The 19,176-nt window shown below is 50.9% G+C and overlaps 1 long non-coding RNA gene across 6 annotated transcripts; it reads left to right on the top strand.

Annotated features, from left to right (window-relative positions):
• Nucleotides 1–4,854: 4,854 nt before the first annotated feature.
• Nucleotides 4,855–12,569, top strand: LOC104912124. Of its 6 annotated transcripts, none has more exons than XR_004160602.1 (4): nucleotides 4,855–4,952; nucleotides 9,384–9,546; nucleotides 10,202–11,222; nucleotides 11,670–12,565. It is a non-coding gene; the product is annotated as an uncharacterized LOC104912124 (long non-coding RNA). The 6 variants fall into 6 exon arrangements; XR_002117584.1 differs by lacking the exon at nucleotides 4,855–4,952 and adding an exon at nucleotides 7,087–8,167 and having other exon boundaries at nucleotides 8,285–9,546; nucleotides 11,670–12,569; XR_002117586.1 differs by lacking the exon at nucleotides 4,855–4,952 and having other exon boundaries at nucleotides 7,087–9,546; nucleotides 11,670–12,049; nucleotides 12,209–12,565.
• Nucleotides 12,570–19,176: the final 6,607 nt, after the last annotated feature.

Genomic DNA, 19,176 nt, shown 5'->3' with positions numbered 1-19,176 from the left:
GGGCTGGGGGGTTGGGGTGCAGAGCCCACCAGTGTGAGCAGGCTGTGTGCTGGGCTGGCAGCGGGTGCCCCTTGGAGGAGCAGGCTGGGCTGTGCCTTCCCCTTCTGATTCAAGTATTGCCAACTTTCCCCCATCCTTCCTAAAACTAATGGCAACTTTGAGCAGCAGTCAGCTTCGGCCTTTTATGGCTTGTGGGCATTTTCCTGCTTTCAGGGCAAGCCTGATTGCTCGGGTATAATGCAGCAGTTTTGCAGCCCCTGGAACCCATTCTTATGTGGGTGTGAGTGCTCTCAGTGGGGACTGATTAAACAACACGTCTGCGTTTGAAATCCCTCTGTTTAGGGGAAGAAGTGTGGTTTGGATGGTTTGAGGCTGGGTGTGCTGGGCCGTGATGCAGAATGAGCACATTGAAACCCTTTGTGGATTGAGGGACCAGTCCTGGGCAGAGCCATTAGGCTTGCTGTAGTTCTGCTGAAGCTGAAAGAGTGCCAGAATACCCTCGGATAAACGCAGGATAAACCATGAAACAAAACCTTTGTGCTTGGTGCAGTATTTGGCCAAAACGTGGCCATTGTGCCGACGTGGATGCTGGTGGAATTGAAGTGAGTGGAATTGTACCTGCCTGGGGTGTTTGCTTTCTAGGGGTACCGGTTTAATTAAACACACCTAACAAAAGGTTGAAGTTCAGCTGTTGTGAACTTCAAGGGCTCTCAGGGACTCCTCCTAATAATGTTACCTCTCACTTAACAGGAGACGGGGGTCGGTATTTCTGTCCTTCTGCCCACTGCAGTGATTCCAACCTGCTCTCCCCCCAGAGTTGCCATTGGATTTAACAGCATCTTTAGCTAGCAGGTGCTCCAGTCACCTCCCTTTTGCTTGCTTTTGTGGGTTTGGGGTTTCTTTCATGAAAAAAGGAGCACCTTTTCCTGCCAGCTGCAGCCCAAATGAGGAGCCAGGCAGTTGCACCTCTAGGCTGACCCACAGTGCTTCTCTTCAGCCTCAAGAGATCATTAAAAATAACGACGATAAAAATTCCCTTCTGGAATGTGAAGAGAAAAATAATGCCCCCAGAGCCATGCATTCCTGCCCCCATCCCCATCACAGAGCAATGCACGCCTTCAGCCTCTCTGCCACACCAGAGCAAACAGACCAAACGCTGTGCTGTCCGTGTAATCTGGATGTATCTTTTTAAATGAACCAAGTACAAACACTCCCAACAAAGTGCCCTCACTCAGCATAGGTCTATTTGCCAAACATGAAGGACGGAGGTGGCTGCCTCTCTGCTTGGTTACAGTTACAGGGAAGTGTTTTTCTTTAACGTGGAAAAACAATGAGCAGACTGCATGGCTCTTCATCTCCCTTCTCCACGCCGCTCCACTGCTGTCCCCACCCCGGTCCCATGGCGTTGGGCTCAGGCTGGGGATAGGGCGAGCTCTCCTTACAGCATTGGCAGCGCACCAATAATCCCCAGTTATTTTGGAAAACAAGGCAGACAGGACTGTTATCTTGTTGGAAACTGTGGCTGCTGAGCTGGCGTAGCATCTTGAAGCTGAAGTTTTACCCCGTGTTTGCACTCCTCTGACTTTCTGCATGTGCACAGGAACCCAGCTGATATTTTGCTTTCTCTCGTGCTTCTGGTTCTGTTGTGTCAGTGGTCCATGGCTGTGGCATACGTTTCTATTGGTATGAGCCAGGCAGGAATATCTGAACTTTGGGAATAAATGAGCCCAGGTGAGCAGCAGATTGCATTTCTGGCTGACTGATACTTATCTCTTATGCTGTTGGACACACTGACCATTTTCAGTCAATGGTGCTTTAATGTGCCAAGACTTCTGCTGGCTCTCAGAAGGAGCCAGGGAGCAGAAAGCAAAGACAAATATCAGATCTGGAGGTTGGCACCTGTGGCAGGGAGCTTGGAGATCCTCGAGGTCCCTTCCAACCCAGGCCATTCTATGATTCTACGATTTAAAGGCCACAAGAACGTAAACAATATGGACATTTGCTTTTCCCCTTTCTCCTCTGCTCTTTGGCAGGATGTTTCCTTTCTCTGCTGTCTCTCCATCTCAGATGTTGTCACCTGGATGCTGAATGCTGCATGGCGTTGGTCTGTTGGGGGACAGCAGTGTGCAGCAGTGGTGTGTGGCACGGGGAGCCCTCACTGCAGGGGGGATCTGTGGCCAGCCTGCTGTTACCTGCAGTGCTCAGAATGAACCCTCCGTGAGATGCTTCACCAGACTGGGGGATCCTGCTTGGGGAAATGGACAACCCTCTGCTGCCAAAATATCTGCCCTGTGAGCTTTCAGAATCTGATGGGTCAAAACACATTGCCCACACGCAGCACATCCCTGTGATGTACCATTTGCTCAGCCCGTGAGGCTTACAGCTTCCTACCATCTCACCCTTCTGAAGCAGTAGCCTTAGGACAGCAGCTCCTGCAGAATGATGTTAGTGCTGGGGTGACCCCAAAGGAAACATCTGGGTGATTGAAAAAAAGAAAAAGGTTCAACCCCACTCAAACAGAGAATTTCATTCAGATAGTCCCCAGGAAAGGAAAGGAAAAAATTATTAATACTGATATTTGCATGGGGGGAAAAAAAAGTCACTTTGCAGAAACCACAGCCTCTGCTGAAGGAAAATTCCTGAGCACATCTAACAGAGCCATCAGGAGCTCACTAATGCTGCAGTGTTCACTAATGCTTAATAGTTTGTCAAGGTTTCCATTCGAAATCCTTTCTGAAGAGCTTCATGAGAAGGCTATAAAAATCAAATGGAAGCGCAAAGCCTCATCCTGTTTGTGTATTTGCTTTTAAATACGCTTTTGGAAAGACGTGGAAAACCATTTTCAGTGCTGCAGGCAGATGAGAAAAAAAGCAAGTGCTCACTGGGATGGGTTTCCTTGCAGTTTGAAGGCTTTGTCTGTGAGCTGTGTCCTGCTAACTCGCTGCTGCTCGGACCTCAGCTCCTCTCCCATCCAGCAGGGCTTTGCTAACAAGCATCAGGATGATTCTTTTCCAAATGTCTGCTCAAATCACAGCCCTCCAGGAGCAGGTGCTGCTGGTGGCAGAGCAGTGCTGGAGCATCCAGAGATCCCTCTGCCCGGAGCTGGCAGCCTTCTCAGCCCCAAGCCTCAGGTTTGCTCCCATCCAAAGGAGTGTCAGATTAACTGATTAATCTGTGATTTATTTCTCTCATTCTCAGAGCTATCAAAGCGCAGCTGTTTTCATTCATAAGCCCTGAGGGCCCGCCTTTATTAAGTGCAATTATCTTGAAGTGAAGGCATTAGAACACGAGCTGCTGAAAAGTGTTTCATTGGGTAAAAAAGTGAAACGGAATCCACGAAGAAGGAAAGTAAACCGAAATCCATAATGTTGGCTGGGTCACACAGAGACCTTTGGCAGCACCATTTCCCTGAGCCTGCACGTCTCCCCAAACCAGACATCTTCCCCATAACCCTTTGCTTTCCTTCTCGTTGGCATCCCCACTAAGCCAGGAGAGTACAGCTCTTTTGGGTGGTATCTTCCTCTTTGCTCTCTGTGTTTCCCAGTAGCTCAATGGGGCTCTTCCAAGTGTGTCCCAGTAGCTTCAGAGCCTTTCATTTTTCTTGTCAATGCATTCATTTTGCAGATTACTCATTTTGCTCATTACTCATTTTTCCCCATTACACGAAGCAATTTCCAGTTGGGCGTCGCCAACCCTTGCGCATGAAATCTCCCTTCAGGAGCTGCATCCAACAGAGGTTTGGCACACAAGAGCAGCTCCAGGTGGGAGAGAAAAACCCAGGGAGCCCCTCCTGCAGGGTGAGCTCCGGCACAGACTCTGTCCTGCTGCACTGTGGGGTCTGGATGATTCTCTTTGCACAGTTCAGCTGCCAGCTCTGTGTGCTGTGGGTCCTGCTCCAACAAACGGGCACGCTGCTGTTTGGACAAGGGACACCAGCAATGCCAAAATCTTGTCCCCTGTGCCGCAGGGACACGAGGAGCTGGCGATAAAACCCCAGTTTGGATGGAGCTGGGAGGATTTCAAACAATCGAAGGCACAGCCGGGCAGGAGCTCACCATTCTGCAGCCGTGAATAGGAGGAAGAAGCTGAATGTCAGGAAGCGTGCTGTAACAATGCACGCTGTGAGGCTGCACCGAGGCTCCCGAGGGATGCACTGGGCTGCAGGATGGATGCAGGGCGATGCCACCACGTGCCTATGGACAGAAATCCTTCAGTACTGCAGCACGGTTTGCGATAGGCAGGGAGCAGAGTGCTGCTATTGCTAGCAACGTCCTCACACGGTGCTTTTTGATGCAGGGCTTTAGAGGGGTTGTTCCAAACGGGGAGGGTGCGGGATGCCGTGCTGCACAGGCTGTGCTCGATCCCGAGAGGAAGCCTGCTCTCCGCGTTTCCTTAAGGAATTTCTATCAATCCCAATCCTGCTCCCTCTAGAGGGCGGCTGCTTCCCTCCTAATCCCGTGGCACAGTGATCTCCCGTCACATCTTTGGGATCCCACTCTGTGTGCAGTGGTACTTCGGTGCTATGGGACAATTTGGGCTGTGCTGCAAAGGAGGATTGGGTGTCCCACTGCTCACGGCCCCATCAGGACCCCCCCGACCCAGAAATGCCACCTGCACAGCTGCATCATCCACAGAGAGCAGAAACAGAGCTCTATGGGTACGATCCATGGAGATCTGGAAAGTCACATGCAGCATCACAGCACGGAGCAGCGTGGCTCCTATCAGAGGGTGTATGGGAGCTGTAGAACACAGCCTGAGCCTCGGATTGACCACCTGAGGCGAGCCATGAGTCAGCCCTGGGAGCACAGGTGAAGACAATTCTCCTGTGCTACTGGAAGGGATGAAGCCTGGCTGCACCTCTCCTAGACCCCATTTAAGTGCTGACTGCCACTGGGGAAGGATCTCTTTTGGAGATTGCTCCTCGTGGAGATTATTACAAACCTACAACGTTGGTAAGTATTTTTCGTTTATCATCTTTCCACTGCAATAATCTTACTTAGCCTGACCTCTGCACTCCTACTGATTGCACACTGGACTTGCTAGAAATATGCTGGAACAGATGGGAAATTAAATATTTCCAGTTTTCCTTGGTGATACCTAGCAACTAGGTATAGCTGGGGGCTTCCCTCACACCCATGGCAGAGGGGGACCCTTTGGGGTATCTCAGCACAGGGAATGCTGAGTGAGAAGTGCTGCTGCGTTGTGCTTCAGCCCCAAGCACTGCCAGCAAAGCATGTTAACAGAGCTAATTGCAACAAGCCGGCTGCTTTGCTGCTGCACACACAGCCCAACAGTGTCATGCAAACCAAAGCAGCATTATCTGTGTTGCACCAGCACTTACCTCCTGCTCTCCACCAGCCCATTGTCGGTAGCCCTTTGGCACCGTGTCAATCTGATTGCAATTAAGCTCTTAACAAAGCAGCCTTCAAGGCTAGCCGTCCGGGTTTTAATTGTTCGTGCTCTGAAAGGCTCTGCACAATGGGTATCACGGGGAATATACCACAAGCTCTAGTGGTAATGCCCTTGTTTGATAGTCTTGATAATTTTTGTGACTCATGGAAGCTATTTTGGTAGTGCTGTGTTTGTTTATCTGATTGCAAAGTGATTTCAGAGGGGAGAAAATGACGTCTTTGCCCTACTGCAGGACATTAATGTTTTCCTGCAGCATTTTTCTACCAGCAAAAGGTGTTCTCAGGGTTTCTTTTATTGGAGACTACAAACAACAGCTGTGTTCCTGATGCAAGTAGGGTTATGTGTAGCAGAGCAGGAAAATGGAGAGATCCTGATATAAAGTCTGGCTGTGTTGCCCATATACCAATGTGAAAACGAAGCAAAGCCTGGGATTCACTTTGGAAATAACTGCATTTCCAGCTGAAGATGGGACTGTTGAATTAGGTTAATCTCTTATTGTCTTGTCCTACGTCAGCTCCCAGAGTGCAGAAGCCCTCTGTGCTGGGCTCTGTCATCCTGCACTGCCTGCAGCAACAGCAGGGAGACCAGGGAACCCATGAGCCACCAAACTGCCCCCCAAAATGCAGCCATTGCCCTTTCCAGGCTCTTTCTAACACTCTCTTATTTCTCTGTTTTGCCCATGATCTTTACATCTTGTAATTCCGCGAACTGCTCTGTGCATCTGTGCTGAAACAATGTAAAAGTAACGTTGGGTTTGACCAGATAAGCATCAGGCAACTTCCTTTCTTCTTAATCTAGAAGTATCTCATGGTAATTCAGTGCAAGAGGAGAATCTGGGGGTTTCCCTGATGCAGGGAGAGGTCACTCCTCCAGCATTCAGGCAGGAAATTCAGCCTGATATTACAAACAAGTCTCAGTGGCTTTAGCTCACAACTCATTGTTTGTACCCACACTAATGGTGATGGAATGAATGAAGGGTGAGCTGTGTGTCCCCAGGAGGGGAATCGGGGCGGCTTTTCATGGAGAGAGGCAGTGAATGGGCCAAGCGTTGCTCCCACTGCAGAGCAAACACCTGGTGCCCAGGGGCACATCGGTGTGTCCTAGCAGCCTGTCACTGGTACAGGACACAGCGTGCTGCTTGGGTTGGTGCAGCAATACAGACCAACCCAAAGGACAGAGCTCTGAACCACCATTTCCTGCAGATACGGGCAGCTCGGGGCACACATCTTGGCACGATCTCCTTGCCAAGCTTCATAACCGGCGCTGTGGTTCAGAACAAAGCCGCGTGCTGCCAGCAGATAACGGCAGGTGGTTTTGGTGGGCTTCCTTGGGGTGCCTGAGATGTGGGCTGGCTGTGTGCGACACCCGGGCACTGCTCTGCTGCTGCCAACGGGCCATGGGATGGGGAATGCAGGTGTCACCGTGCCATGCACGGGGTTGGAGGGCACAGCACCGCATGGGATGCGCATTCAGAGGTGATGAACATTCAGCCCTGGGAGCGTGGCTGCCGTAGGGCACTTCAGCATCATTCCATGGGTGATGACTTTGTAATAATTTGCAGTTCATCTCATCAAGGGCGCACAGTGACTGAGGAACAGTGGTCCTTTGGAGGACATGGGCATTCCTGTGGTGCTGTTGGGTTGAAGAAAGAGCATCCAGGAAGAAAAGAAAAAAAAGAAGAACAGACTGAAAAAATGCTGCTTATCCTATAGTGTGTGTGCTGCTGGGAGGAGGAGTGTGAGAGGCAGCTGGCCATGGCTGGGAATGGCCACCCTGCCAAGAAGCACCCTGATAAGGATGGAAATCCTTGTGTAACACTTCCTTAGTTATCAGAGGGAAAGAAACACTTGAAAAAACATTGTTTTCCCAGAGGAAAGCAGCACCAACAGAGCAATTACTTTTTTTTTCTTTAGCTTGTTCTCTGTTGACTTGCTGACACCAGCACAGCCATTCAGGCTGTGCACTCTCTGCCACTTTACCCATCTCTGCAGGTGCCCTCTGAGATCAGTCAGCTCCTGGTTCAATGCATACCCTTCCTTGGTCAGGGCTGCAGGTGTGGTGTTCAGCAAAAGGAAAGCCAGAGTGATTTTCACAGAATCCAGCTAGCAAATGATGCACTCACAGCCCACTGGCTTGCTCAGTTACTTTTGGTAGTTCTTGTAAATGGCTTTTATTAACCTCATGATTCCAAACGGCCCAGCTTCCAAACTCCTCTGCAGGGCCTGGCTCTGTGCTGCATTGCAGCAGGCCCAGAGGGAAGCACTGGAGCTATTTAGGGAGACAAAATGCACTTAGAATCCATGGAATCTGCCCGGGATCTTGAGGCTGTCATCCCACCTCGTGCAGCACACTGACAGCCACACGTGGCACGCAGCTTGGAGATGCCCCATCCCAGCAGGGTGAGCAGAGTGGCACTGAGCATCCCCCGGTGCTGGGTGCTGCTGTGCATTGCTGTGTGCCACAGCAGGGCTCTGGTGGCCTTGTGACAGAGCTTTCTCGTGCAAACCCACAGTGACTTCTCGCACAATGACCAGCGGGTGCTATATTTGTCCTGGTGCTGACACGTCTTTAAATAGCGGAGGTTACGCTTCAAGTTCCCCATTTAGAGGGCTCACCACCATCACTTTCACTGAGTGCAGCTCTTCCAGAGCCATTTGAAAAGGAGCAGAGCCTCCTTGAGCACCGCTTTGATCCCACAACATTGTTCTGAACAGAAATCATTGCCAGTCTGTGGAGTCTTTGCTATACCTATTCTGTAAGCATTTTCCCTTTTCATTTTTTTTTTTTCTTCCCTTCCCAAACCACCTCCTCCCATCTCCAAGTTCCTTCTGAGCTGCCCTCAAGTTGCTCATCTCCTCCATTCTCATTGCAGCCTGTTGGTTCAAGCTGCCCTCGCTGCCTCACCTCGGATCAATGCCTGATTTCCAGCCATCCCCTGAGAAGCATGACCTCACCTTTTTGGCTGGGGTGCCCTGCTCCAGCACTGCTGGGACATCTGTTTGCAATGTGAGGGATAGAAAACCGTTGCCTCTTTTCTTTCTTTTGTTTCCATCACGTTGGTTCTTCGCACTTAGGCTCAGCTCCTGCTAATTTGTCATGCTGATGGATGCACCTCTGAGCCCAAGAGCTTTGCAGCTGCCCCAGCTGAGCGAGCCCAGCCCAGGCTTTTGCTTCCCAGTCTCTTTCTTTCTAATATGATTTTAGTTATTCTTCTGACTATGCTGTCTTTCAGTGAGGACTGCGTTGGCAAATGGCCGTTCAACCTAAGCTTTCTGCTGCACCAAAAAAGAACCAGGCATGGGAAATGAGCCAGAAGAGAGGCCTTTCTGGGTGGAAAGCAGTGTCTGCAGCAGCTCTACAACTGTTTCTAGTAGTGGTCCTTTGTTTGGAGAAGGAGAGAGAGATTCTCCTTCTGATGACAGGAGAAAACTTACCCAGTGCATAGGGTAACCGCTGGGGTTGGGGTGGGTTGGGTTGCACGAGGGTGGAGTGAGGGTGAACTTTGAGGTTCTGCTTTCCTCATCCTCTGAGCCCTGAGGAGCAGCAGAGCTCTCTGTGTGTTGGCTGTGTGCTGCAAGCTGTGCAGGAGGGAGGTATGCAGCCCCTGCAGCTCACCTCCTGGAGAGAGGGAAGGGAAAAGGAGCCCAAATGGCACTGGCTGCGTTTGGGGAACACTGGAGAACATGGAGCCATGGGAAGCACCACAGCTTCTCACCACTGCAGAAGCTTTGCTCTCCTCTTGGTGACCCTCCTTGGTTTAGCTGTGCCGTGAACACATGTATGACAGTTACTCTGTCTTTGCAATGTCAGAGTTAAACTTTCCCCTTATTTTAGCAGAACACATGGTTTTGCTTAGCACTAGCTGAGGAATTACAAGCCGTATGTCTTGAATATGTATCTGCCAAGGTAAGTAATCTCTGCTGTGAACTTGAACAATCAAAGCTTGGGGTTATTTGTTTTCCTACGTATAGATTAGCCAGCTGCACGTCTCCAACATTTGTGGATGTTTTTGCTGAGCACACCCCCATGGCTGCACTGAGCCATCACTGGGAGGGGACCTAGGAGCCCTGCAAAGCACAGTGAGCCATGGCTATTGCAATTTCCATCATCAGGTCCTTGCAGAAAGAATATCAGGTACGGCGGGAGCTCTTCAGTAAGTAATGAGTAAAGGTTTCCCTTTAAAATTTCTTGTTTCGTAGAGCTGTCATGGCTGCATGGGTGCAGGCAGTATTTTGGGACCGTTCTGTTGGTTTGCACAAACTGCTTTTGCAAAGAAACTTCATTTTGCACTCTTTGGCACTTAGGATTTACCTCTTATCTCATGGTTTAAACACAGGCAGGTGTGAATAGAGCAGTAGAGTCAATCCAGACTGCACAAGGAGTGAGGAAATGCACTATTTTGGTTGTCTGCACAATTTTTGCACCAGGAAGAGCAGCACTTTCCTCATGAGATGCAGCTCTGCGTAGTGCACAGAATGATAAGCAGCAGGTCGCAGGGCTTGAAAAACTGTCTTAAGTCTTTATAAAGAGTTTATCTACCTGAGGGGCTTTTTTTACTGCCTGCTTTCAAAGGATTCTTCAGTGCCAGACGGATTCCTGGCTATGGTTGGTGAGAAAATATCAGAATGGGATTTGGAAGCTATCCATCATAATGTGCCTTTATAGCACAGAGCAAAAGAGATTTGAAATGTGGGGGCTAGCTGATAACAGGCTGCATTAAATGCCCATTTGTTTTGGTCCCGGAGCTGTTTGTGTTCATAAAGTGCTGCAGGATCTCTTTTCTCCCCAGAGCACTGAGCTGGGCCCTGAAGGATGGCATCACCTCTACTGGAAAACCTCCACCTGTGCTCCTGGCAGGGCTTGCAACAACCATCCTTTGCTGCTGGAGCCACAGGCGGAGCAGCAGCAGGCACAGAGCCTGCCAGGGCTGGAGCTCAGCAGAAATGCATCCAGAGAGCAAAGCACGGCGCTCCGAGTGGCACAGGCAGTGGGATGCAGGCTGCTCTGTGCTCAGACTGCATCCCCCCTCTGCAGGGAGGTGTGAGGTCAGGAAGGAAGGAAAGTGTCTGCTCCCTCCTGCCCCAGGGAGCAGCTTGCAGGGAAGGAGCAGGAGGAAACCATGCGAGTGCAGCGGGGATTGCTGCAGGGATCACCATCCGGCTCTCCAACAGCACTGCTGCCCCACACCAGCACAGATAATACAAAAAATCCATCATCAAAGGGACATAAAGACAACGAAATCTGCTCAGCACAGCTCCCAGGGCTGTGACCTGCGTGTGAGCTTTGCTCAGCTAGGGACAGGCAGGAACCCGGCTCTGCCTGCCACGTCCTGAGGGTTTTGTTAGGTCCACAGAACACTCAGCACTGCTCTGATTCATTTGGGGTTCTTGTTGCTAATGTATCCAGGAGGATTTTCCTGAGCTGCGTCTATTCTGAGCCCTCTGTGAGCCGCAGCGCTGAGGTGTCTCAGCAGAGACGTGAGTACAGCGAGCCCCGTGTCAGCCCCCAGGCTCCGAAATAGCCCCGACCCCAGGGATGAAAGGAGCCCGCAGCACATCCACAAAGCACTGCAGTGGAGCACGGGGACCTGGTGGCCAATGCCACCATGAATGTGCTGCTTGTGGAGGCGGACGTGCCGTTCACACAGGCATTGAGGCTGTGCCATCAATGAGATCTTGTTCAGGCTCTGCTTCTTCGGTCCTCATTGAACGTGGAAGCTGCTGTGAATTTGATACCTCCAGATTCAAACTCGTTCCATTACAGAGCACACAGAGGGGGCAAGAGGAGAACTCGCTGGGCTGGATTTTCAGGTACACTCAGCCCTTCTCACCAGTTTTTTCTTTTTTTTTGCTGGCTCTCCATATTAGAGAAAGCAGAGAGCTTGGCACAGCCCTGGAGTCCCCCACCAGCATGTCAGCCCCCAGCAGCTCTGTGGGTCACTCGGGGGGGGGGGGGGAAAGTAACCCGACAGCTGCAGTGTGCCATAGAGGCAGCCCCTCTGCCACGGACAGCAGGGAGGTGTCATTCACAAGGGGGATTTTGTACAGAGCAGAGATCTGGCATGAGAGCTGCAGGGCTCTTCTCTGCCCATTGGGTTTCCCAGCCCCCCAGCACCCATAGCTCAGCACTGGGATGCTCAGGTCTGCCAGAAGGGCAGCAGCACTGCTCCGCTGTCTGAACAGTTCTTTAGGGAGGTTCTAATTAGCGGGCAGGCACTCTGTTAGGTCGGGACAATTATATTTTTTTCCATTTTTCAGGGGAGCCAATTAAGCTGCTGGCTGTTGGGCTGAGCTGCTGCCTCTCTGTGAACCTGATGGAAAGCTGAGAGAGATTTTTCCTAAAGCTGAGCAAACTGGGCTTCTGGAAAGGCAGCTGGAGCCAAGAGCAGGCAGGTAGAAATAATAAGAATTAGAGACTTAGCCTGAGCGTGGTGTGCAATGCTGTAAGCTTGGAGGACACTCATCATTGCTTTATGGCCCTGAGATGACTGTAGAATGCTGCAAGCATCCCCAGGCTGCCTCTATCTCACGTGGACCTCTAATGGAACTGCACAGCAAGGTGTGAGGCACAGGCTGGGGCTTCAGCACAGCAATAGGCACAGCAGTGCCTGTGGGTGGCTCAGACTCATCTCTGACACGTAGGTTTTCCATACTAACAATAATTAATCTGTGCACTGCCTGCTACCTGGCTGGGGTGGCCACTGCCTCAGCTCTCTGTGTGTCAGAGCAGAGGAGATGCAGCTAGAGCAAAGGAGCTCACCTGGACCTCTCTGCCCATTTTTGGGCCCTGGCTATAGGGCACACGCAGGACAGTGCATGCTGTAGCAACACAGAATGAAGTCCTGATGGATCACGAGGTGAAGTCCAAACCCCATTGGGTCCTGGGCATCAAATCAGGCTCCCATCATGGCCTCAGCCATCACCTGGCTCTGCTCTGTCAAGTTACACTGCACAATAAAACCATATAGGAAAAGAGCAAACGGACACTGCCTGATTTATTTTCATTTGCCTGAGTTTTTTTTTTAGCTCAATGTTGAGGAAAGGCTTTGGTAGGAAGCAGTAATGTTATTCATCTGGCTGTAAGCACTGCTGGGTTGAGTGTCTGTTGCCATGCTTGATTCCTTGCAGCTGCTCAGGGTTAGTTAATTATCTGCTTAGAAAAGGAATTCATATTTTCACAGGGTGACTGGAAGGCGGATGGAAACGTGCAAGAGAGCAGAAACACAAATGTTTGGGCAGACCTGGAAAATGCTTCCCACAGCCGACCACGCAGCTGCAGCTCATGCCAAATGCTGTTTGCTTTCTGGGTGATGGATTTGTCATAAGGGCTAAGTTGCTGGGATAGCTCGAAGTGAGCACAGCTCCGGCCACAGCTGGTGCAGAGCTGGGTGCTGGGGGAGCAGCGTTATGCTCAGTGTTGGTGTGATCTCAGGACACCACTGCCATCCCTGTGCTGGCACGGGGGGGTTGTGCCCAGTGACGGGGACGTGCTGTGGGGCCCATCTCAGTGATGGCATTGCAGGATTGCTCCATATGAGCGCAGTCGGAGCCACGCTGGAGCCCTGCAGGTTCAGTGGGACAATGGGCAGCTCTGGGTGCAGCACTCGAGGTCTTCCTGCAGGCTTCCTGAGAGCTGCCCTCGCCCCGTCCACAGCCCTGGGACACACAGCTCAGCCATGCAGTCACAGTGCAGGTGGGAGCAGGTCCACTGCTGGTGCTGGGGAGGGAAGGAGAGCCCAAGCCCGGAGAGGGAACAACATCCTTCTCCCATTCTCCCATCAGCAGGTTGGCATCGAGCACGATCACGTGCTCATGTTGGAATTTAAAGAATATCTTTGCTCGTTTTGTTGAAAAGCACAAAATGAAACCTTGCCTTGTTCAGTCTCTCCCTTCCTTTCAGCTTTTTCAGCTAATAATAGGCACATGTAAGCGATTAACATAACCTCGTGTGACTTCCCTAGTGTTTGTGCAATCCTCAACATGTGCTCTATCTTCTGGGCACCGAGTGAAAGTGTTTGGCACTTCTTACAGAGCAGCTTTGCCATCCCCCTGGGGTGCTGTGCAGCCCCTATGGCAGCCCCCCATGCTCCCCACACCCAAAGAGGATCACTTACTTTATTCTGATCAAAGACACTTTTTAAATTTAATCGTTTAATTTTCAAGGTAGGTGTTTACTTTGCCTGTGCTGTGTAATTTCAGTCCTCTGTTCCCTTCGTCATTGCTAACAGAGATGTTGGGCAGCTGTGGGCTGCCTGGACAGGTCCTGTCTCCATCCCGTTCTTCTGACCCCCACATCCTTGCCCTTGTTTGGGTGGAGTGATGCCAGATGCCAAAGCTGAGGTTAGAGGGAAAAATCAACTAAAATCTCAGAAAATACTTATTAACCATTTAATGGCTAGTTGGATCTTGGTGCCCCATTTGCTCCAGCTGGGAAGCAGCTCCCAAAGGAGCCCAACAGCCTTTGTTTTCAAGGCACATTACTGACAATGTGAACCGTGTACCACGCCCAACGAGTTAAAAAACAACACGTATTGCAGAGAAATGAGCATTGAGATTTACAGCTTGGCTGGTTATAGAGGTTGTGGCTGAGCCGCTCTCTGCTTCATGCCTGGGATTATTTTCCATACAGTCTGGGGGAGGTGGAGAAATAAAAGCACGTTTATGCTGTCCATAGCAAGAAGGGTGATGCTGTGCTGCAGTAGCAGTGAGGATAACACTGATCCTGCTGGAGCTCCTGCAGATGGAGCAGAAATGCCATAGTGCGTGAGGACAGGTAGAGGAAGACGCACCACGATTTGAGCTATTTGGTTTATCTTTGTTTGTGGCTTGGGGCTGGGAGTCTGGAAGTGTTTTGGCATTTCCTAAATGCCTCTGATAACCGGGGTAGGAGCCCCTCTTGGGAACCAGGGAAGGTCTGCTGAATGGGAACAGCCATGGCCAGGGCTGCGTGCATAGGCTGAGCTGAGCAGCCCTGTGCTGGCAGAGCCAGGATGCTTGTGGCTGTGTTTCTGATGTCCGTGCTTCTAGGACATGAGTAATCAGTTCATAGGCCATAAAAAAGCAGATAAGCTCTAACAGAGGTTAAAGCACAGAGGGCCCCATTATCTCTGGCTGGCCTCTGTCATCTCCCCCTGCTCTGAGCTCTCCCAGGAACCTCATTTCTCTGCAGTTTGACCCAAAGCACATCTGTGTGCCACTTCCCTGCAGCTGCTGTGTGGATTCACGTCCGCTGGGAGACATGGGGCAATGGGGCATTGTATGGGAAAAAGGAGGCACGGAGCATCTCAGCATCCCACGGCACCCGTTGGGGCTGTAGGGACAAATAGGGTCTCTCCACCAGAAAAGCACCTCTTCCTGTCTGTTGGACCACAAAACCCGTGCTTGAGACACAGCACAACACCTGGAGGTTGCAGGGAGAGGAGCTGCAGTGCTGCAGCAGCACATCTGTGCATGGAAGCGTTGCATCTCATGAATCCAAACTCCACCCAGCAGCAGCGCAGGACCCGGCGCTCTCCTTGCTCCGAGCAGCAGCTCAGTGCTATGGAATGAAGTAATTGGGAAATTTAATTAATTGTCACACATATGAGGTGTCACAAAATGATTTTAAGGCAAAGAGTCAAGCTTGTTTCCCTTTCTTTTACATTTAAACCTGTTCTCATTGTGTGCAGAGCTTATCTGGGATAAAGCATTTCAGAGTCAACACGCGCAGCACCACATTCTGCCAGGAAACGTCTTTTTGTCCTTTGTGTTCTGTTGTGTTGCTTCTCTTTTTTTTTTCCTTAAACTTTAAATGGATCCTCCTCTAATTCTCAAGGTCACTGTTGAATATTTGGAATAGTTGGTCGGATGCCAAAGTATTTTCATTGCTGGCGTTTCTCTCCTTGGAGAATTATTGCAGACAATGAAATGTGGCTTCTTCTACATTTGTGTCAGGGAGGATCCACCCCCATGGCAAGCAGTTGTGTAACCTGGACCCTGGCTTGAGTTTTGTACTGCCTTGAGTGGGACAAAGAGTTTCATGGTGAGTTTGATTGCCAGAACTCTGGCTGCAGTGTCGCAGAGGTCTCATTTCGGGGCTCTGTAAGGAATTGTCACGCATGGCACAGTGGAGCCTATTGCAGGATTGGTTGCTGCTTGGTGGTTTGGATCAGACCTGAACAGACCCCACCTTGCCATATCATAGACTCATAGAATCATAGAGTGGCTCGGGTTGGAAGGGACCTCAAGGATCACGAAGCTCCAACCCCTGCCACATGCAGGGCCACCAACCTCCACATTTCACAGCAGCCCAGGCTGCCCAGGGCCCCATCCAACCTGGCCTTGAACACCTCCAGGGATGGACGGGGATCCACAGCCTCTCTGGGCAGCTGTTCCAGCACCTCACCACTCTCGTAGCAAAGAACTGCCCCCTGACATCCAACCTCAATCTTCCCTCCTTCAGCTTAAAATCATTTCCCCTTGTCCTGCTGTTATCTCCCCTTTCAAAGAGTTGACCTATGCCATTTGGTGGTATTGGAAATTCATAGCAGAACAAACCAATGAAGGTCTGTCTGTGACACTCTCCCCACTCTCCAAAGACACCCAAATGACCACTGTGTTGTTTGTCTCACCCTGAGCTTTCTTTGCCCCAAGGAAGACATTACTTCCTTCTGTGTGAACAAACCTGTGCTCAACCAAACAAAGTGTGTTCATTTTCATTTCCTTCCAGACCATAACTTTCAATCCTGCCCTGGTGTGATGCTGACACGCAGTGCCTGCAGGGCATTGTGGGGTGGAGTTGTGCATCTCCTCTCTCCCATCCCCATGGCTCCCTTCCACCTTGGGACCCTCCACCATCTCCCACTGCCAGCACTGCACTGTTTGTGCATTCCCTTCTCTACTCCTAATGAAAATCCAAGCAGGCTGCAATGGGAACAGCCCATGGAGGGGGGAAGAGCTCTGGCAGAGTGGGGTTGCTTGAACCTTTGTGTGCAAGTAATGCAGAGTGGATGCTGAGGTTTGTAGTCACAGTAAAACTCACATGAGGCCATCACTAGAGCATCACCTGCTCAGTGTCCTGTGCATGGCTACCCCCAGCCCCAGGATGGTGGTATCCCCGGCCCTGAAACCCAGCTGCCGTCAGCAGAGGTGCTGTTATTTTGTTAACATCTCTTTTCTGGCCCACTCAGTATTTTCTTGACACAGCTGCCTCCAACATCTGCTTCTCGTCTCTGCTCTCTGGCTGTGGATGTATTCAGAAATGCCTTTCTTCTTTCAGCTGCTTGATGTGTCCCCTGTCTTGTCAACAAAACTCACAGCTAACTGAATTAAAAAATAATTGTCAAACTGGCTATTGCATATTTTATCCACAAGTAATTCAATTCAGCTTCCTTGTAATGGAACACGGGGAAAAACAGCCAGGCGAGCCTGGAGTCCAGAGCTAAGCTGAGCTCGTCCTGCAAGTTGAGCTGAGATCTTCTCTCTCCTTTCTGCCAGGCAGCTTTAGCAACTTTCCCAGTCTCAGGTTCTGCCCTCTGTGCAGGATGCTCAGGACCCAACCTGGCGCCCAGCATCACAGCCCAGGATCTGTGCCCAGCGGGCACCCAGGTGACAGCAGCTCCTGGAGAGAGGCTGTTCTAAATGTCATAGCTGTCCCAGTCAGCTGCGTTTGATTCTTTGACTTGTGTCATCTGTTGGCACAAAAACTCTCAGTTTTGTGCTCCAGCTCTGCCTGCAGCCACCCTCGCTTCTCTCCTCCCCCATAAGCACAGGCTTGCTGCTTTTGGATAACAGAGGCTGCAGCTCTGAGGCATTGCTGAAAAAGCAAAAACAACTTCTGACCTCAGCAAGGAGCAGAGTTTTGCCTGAGTTGGAGGTCAGCAGCTCCACGATCTGCACGGCACTGCCTCCTGCCTCTGATATCCCTGCAGCCTCCTTAGAGAAAAGCCCTTTTCCTTCTCCGAATGTCCCAGTCCATGTGACATTTTTCCTATTCCATGTTATTTATATCTTGGACAAAGCTTGCCCTTCGGATAACACCTCTCTCTGGTGCAGTGTTCCTGTGTTCCTGTGGCTGAGCCTCTCTTGCATCTTGCTTCAACCACCTAACAGCAAATCTGTGCTTTCTCATGTACAATAACAACACTGAGCCCCACAGCTGGGGGTATCCCAAAGCATCCCCCACCCTTCCAGCCCCACCAGAGATCCCAGATGCCTCACAAATGATCTTTAGTGGTCTTTCCCAACCTTCATTAAGTGTTCTAGGATTGTATGATTCAAAATGGCTTTACAAGGAGGAAAATGCAGAGTGTGGGCTGGGTGGGGTCTGTGGGGCAGCACCAGAGGTCCCAATCCCAGGGCTGGGGTCTGCCAGGACCGTGTCTGTGCTTTGCTTCAGTAGACACAGGAAAATCTGATTTGTTGCTGCATGTTTGTAGGTCTGAAAATGTAAACTGTACTGAAGTATCTGCTTATAGCATGACCTCTGAACCCGAGGCTTGCTCTCTGCTCTGGGGTGAATTCCAGCTAACCACTGTGCTGCTGTGTTTACAAGAAAAATGCATGTTTTCTGCATTCTCAGGGCCACAGCTCATCTCATTGACAATGTTCTTTGGGAAAAGAAGGTGAGCCAGCCCCACTGCCCTGCCAAAGCTGTCGTATATTCCTCTTCCTCTCCTTCAAGAAGGAAAGAAAAGAAAAAGAAGCTGCAGGACCGGCAGGCAGGCAGGCAGCTCTTGTGAAGGATGCTGGCTCCCCACTGTGGCAGTGAGTGTGAGCTTACTGCTGTGTGTGGTGCATCCCAGCTGGGTGCAATGGATGGCAGAGGGGTGCAGCAGCCAGCCCTCATCCTGCAGGAGCTGCACGGGGTGAATTGTGCCTCCTGCAATGCAGGCATTTCCCCACGGCCCTGCAAACAGGGCGCTTTATGCCTGGCGCTGGGTCACAGCTGCACTGAGCTCCATCCTCGAGGGAAAGCCAAAAACAACGTGTGTGTGAAATCAAAACATTGCAGATGCTTCTTATTGGCGCTACTGACATCGAAAAGAGAAACAGATGCTTCTGGTCTGGGTGTCTGTCCGGCCTGATTTTAGGAGAGGAAATAAAATAAGGATTGAGCTGTGCAGTCCCTCACATCTCCGGTGTTGGGTGCTGTAAATCCTGGGTGTGTGGCTGTGGCAGATGCCAGCCGTCGGGGGGCACCATGGGCTGAGGAAACAGCATTGCCCAGCGGAGCGTCCCTGGCGTTGGCTTCATGGCCAGGGAAGGAAAAAGTGCAGCAAGGCATTAAGCAGAGATTCCGGCTGTCTGACTGAGAAATGCCTGGGGAAAGAGGGTCTGAAAAATAGAGTGGGGGCAAGTGTGATGGCTGGCTGTCCTTCCTCGCCTAAATACCATGCAGCCTCTACTGCAGCTGCTAATCCTGCATCAAAGTGATTAAGGTCACAATTCATGAAGAGTCTTGCCTGTCCTGGCTGGACTGTCCAACCACTCCCACTGCGCGGCCCGGGTTTGGTGCATTCAGAATTCCATCTGCGATGTGGGCATCGTCTCCCTAGCAATGACACCACCACAGCAGCCATGGGACAGTGGCCACCTCTGCTGGTGCAGATCTGTACGTGCACGCCATGCAAGCTTTTGCTCATTGCTGGTGAAAATGCAGAGCTGATAGCAGCGACTGTGTTGGAAGGCAGTGTTTTATAGCCAAGGATATCCTCTGCCTATAAAAAAAGTGTCATAAAGCTCTCTGTATGAGCAGCTTCCACGGAGGTAAGCAGGAGGCATTGCT

This window comes from Meleagris gallopavo, chromosome 9, assembly GCF_000146605.3.
Source record: "Meleagris gallopavo isolate NT-WF06-2002-E0010 breed Aviagen turkey brand Nicholas breeding stock chromosome 9, Turkey_5.1, whole genome shotgun sequence".
Lineage (NCBI taxonomy): Eukaryota > Metazoa > Chordata > Aves > Galliformes > Phasianidae > Meleagris > Meleagris gallopavo.
Note: the sequence above shows the minus strand (reverse complement) of the source record. Positions and strands in the feature narration are given on the sequence as shown.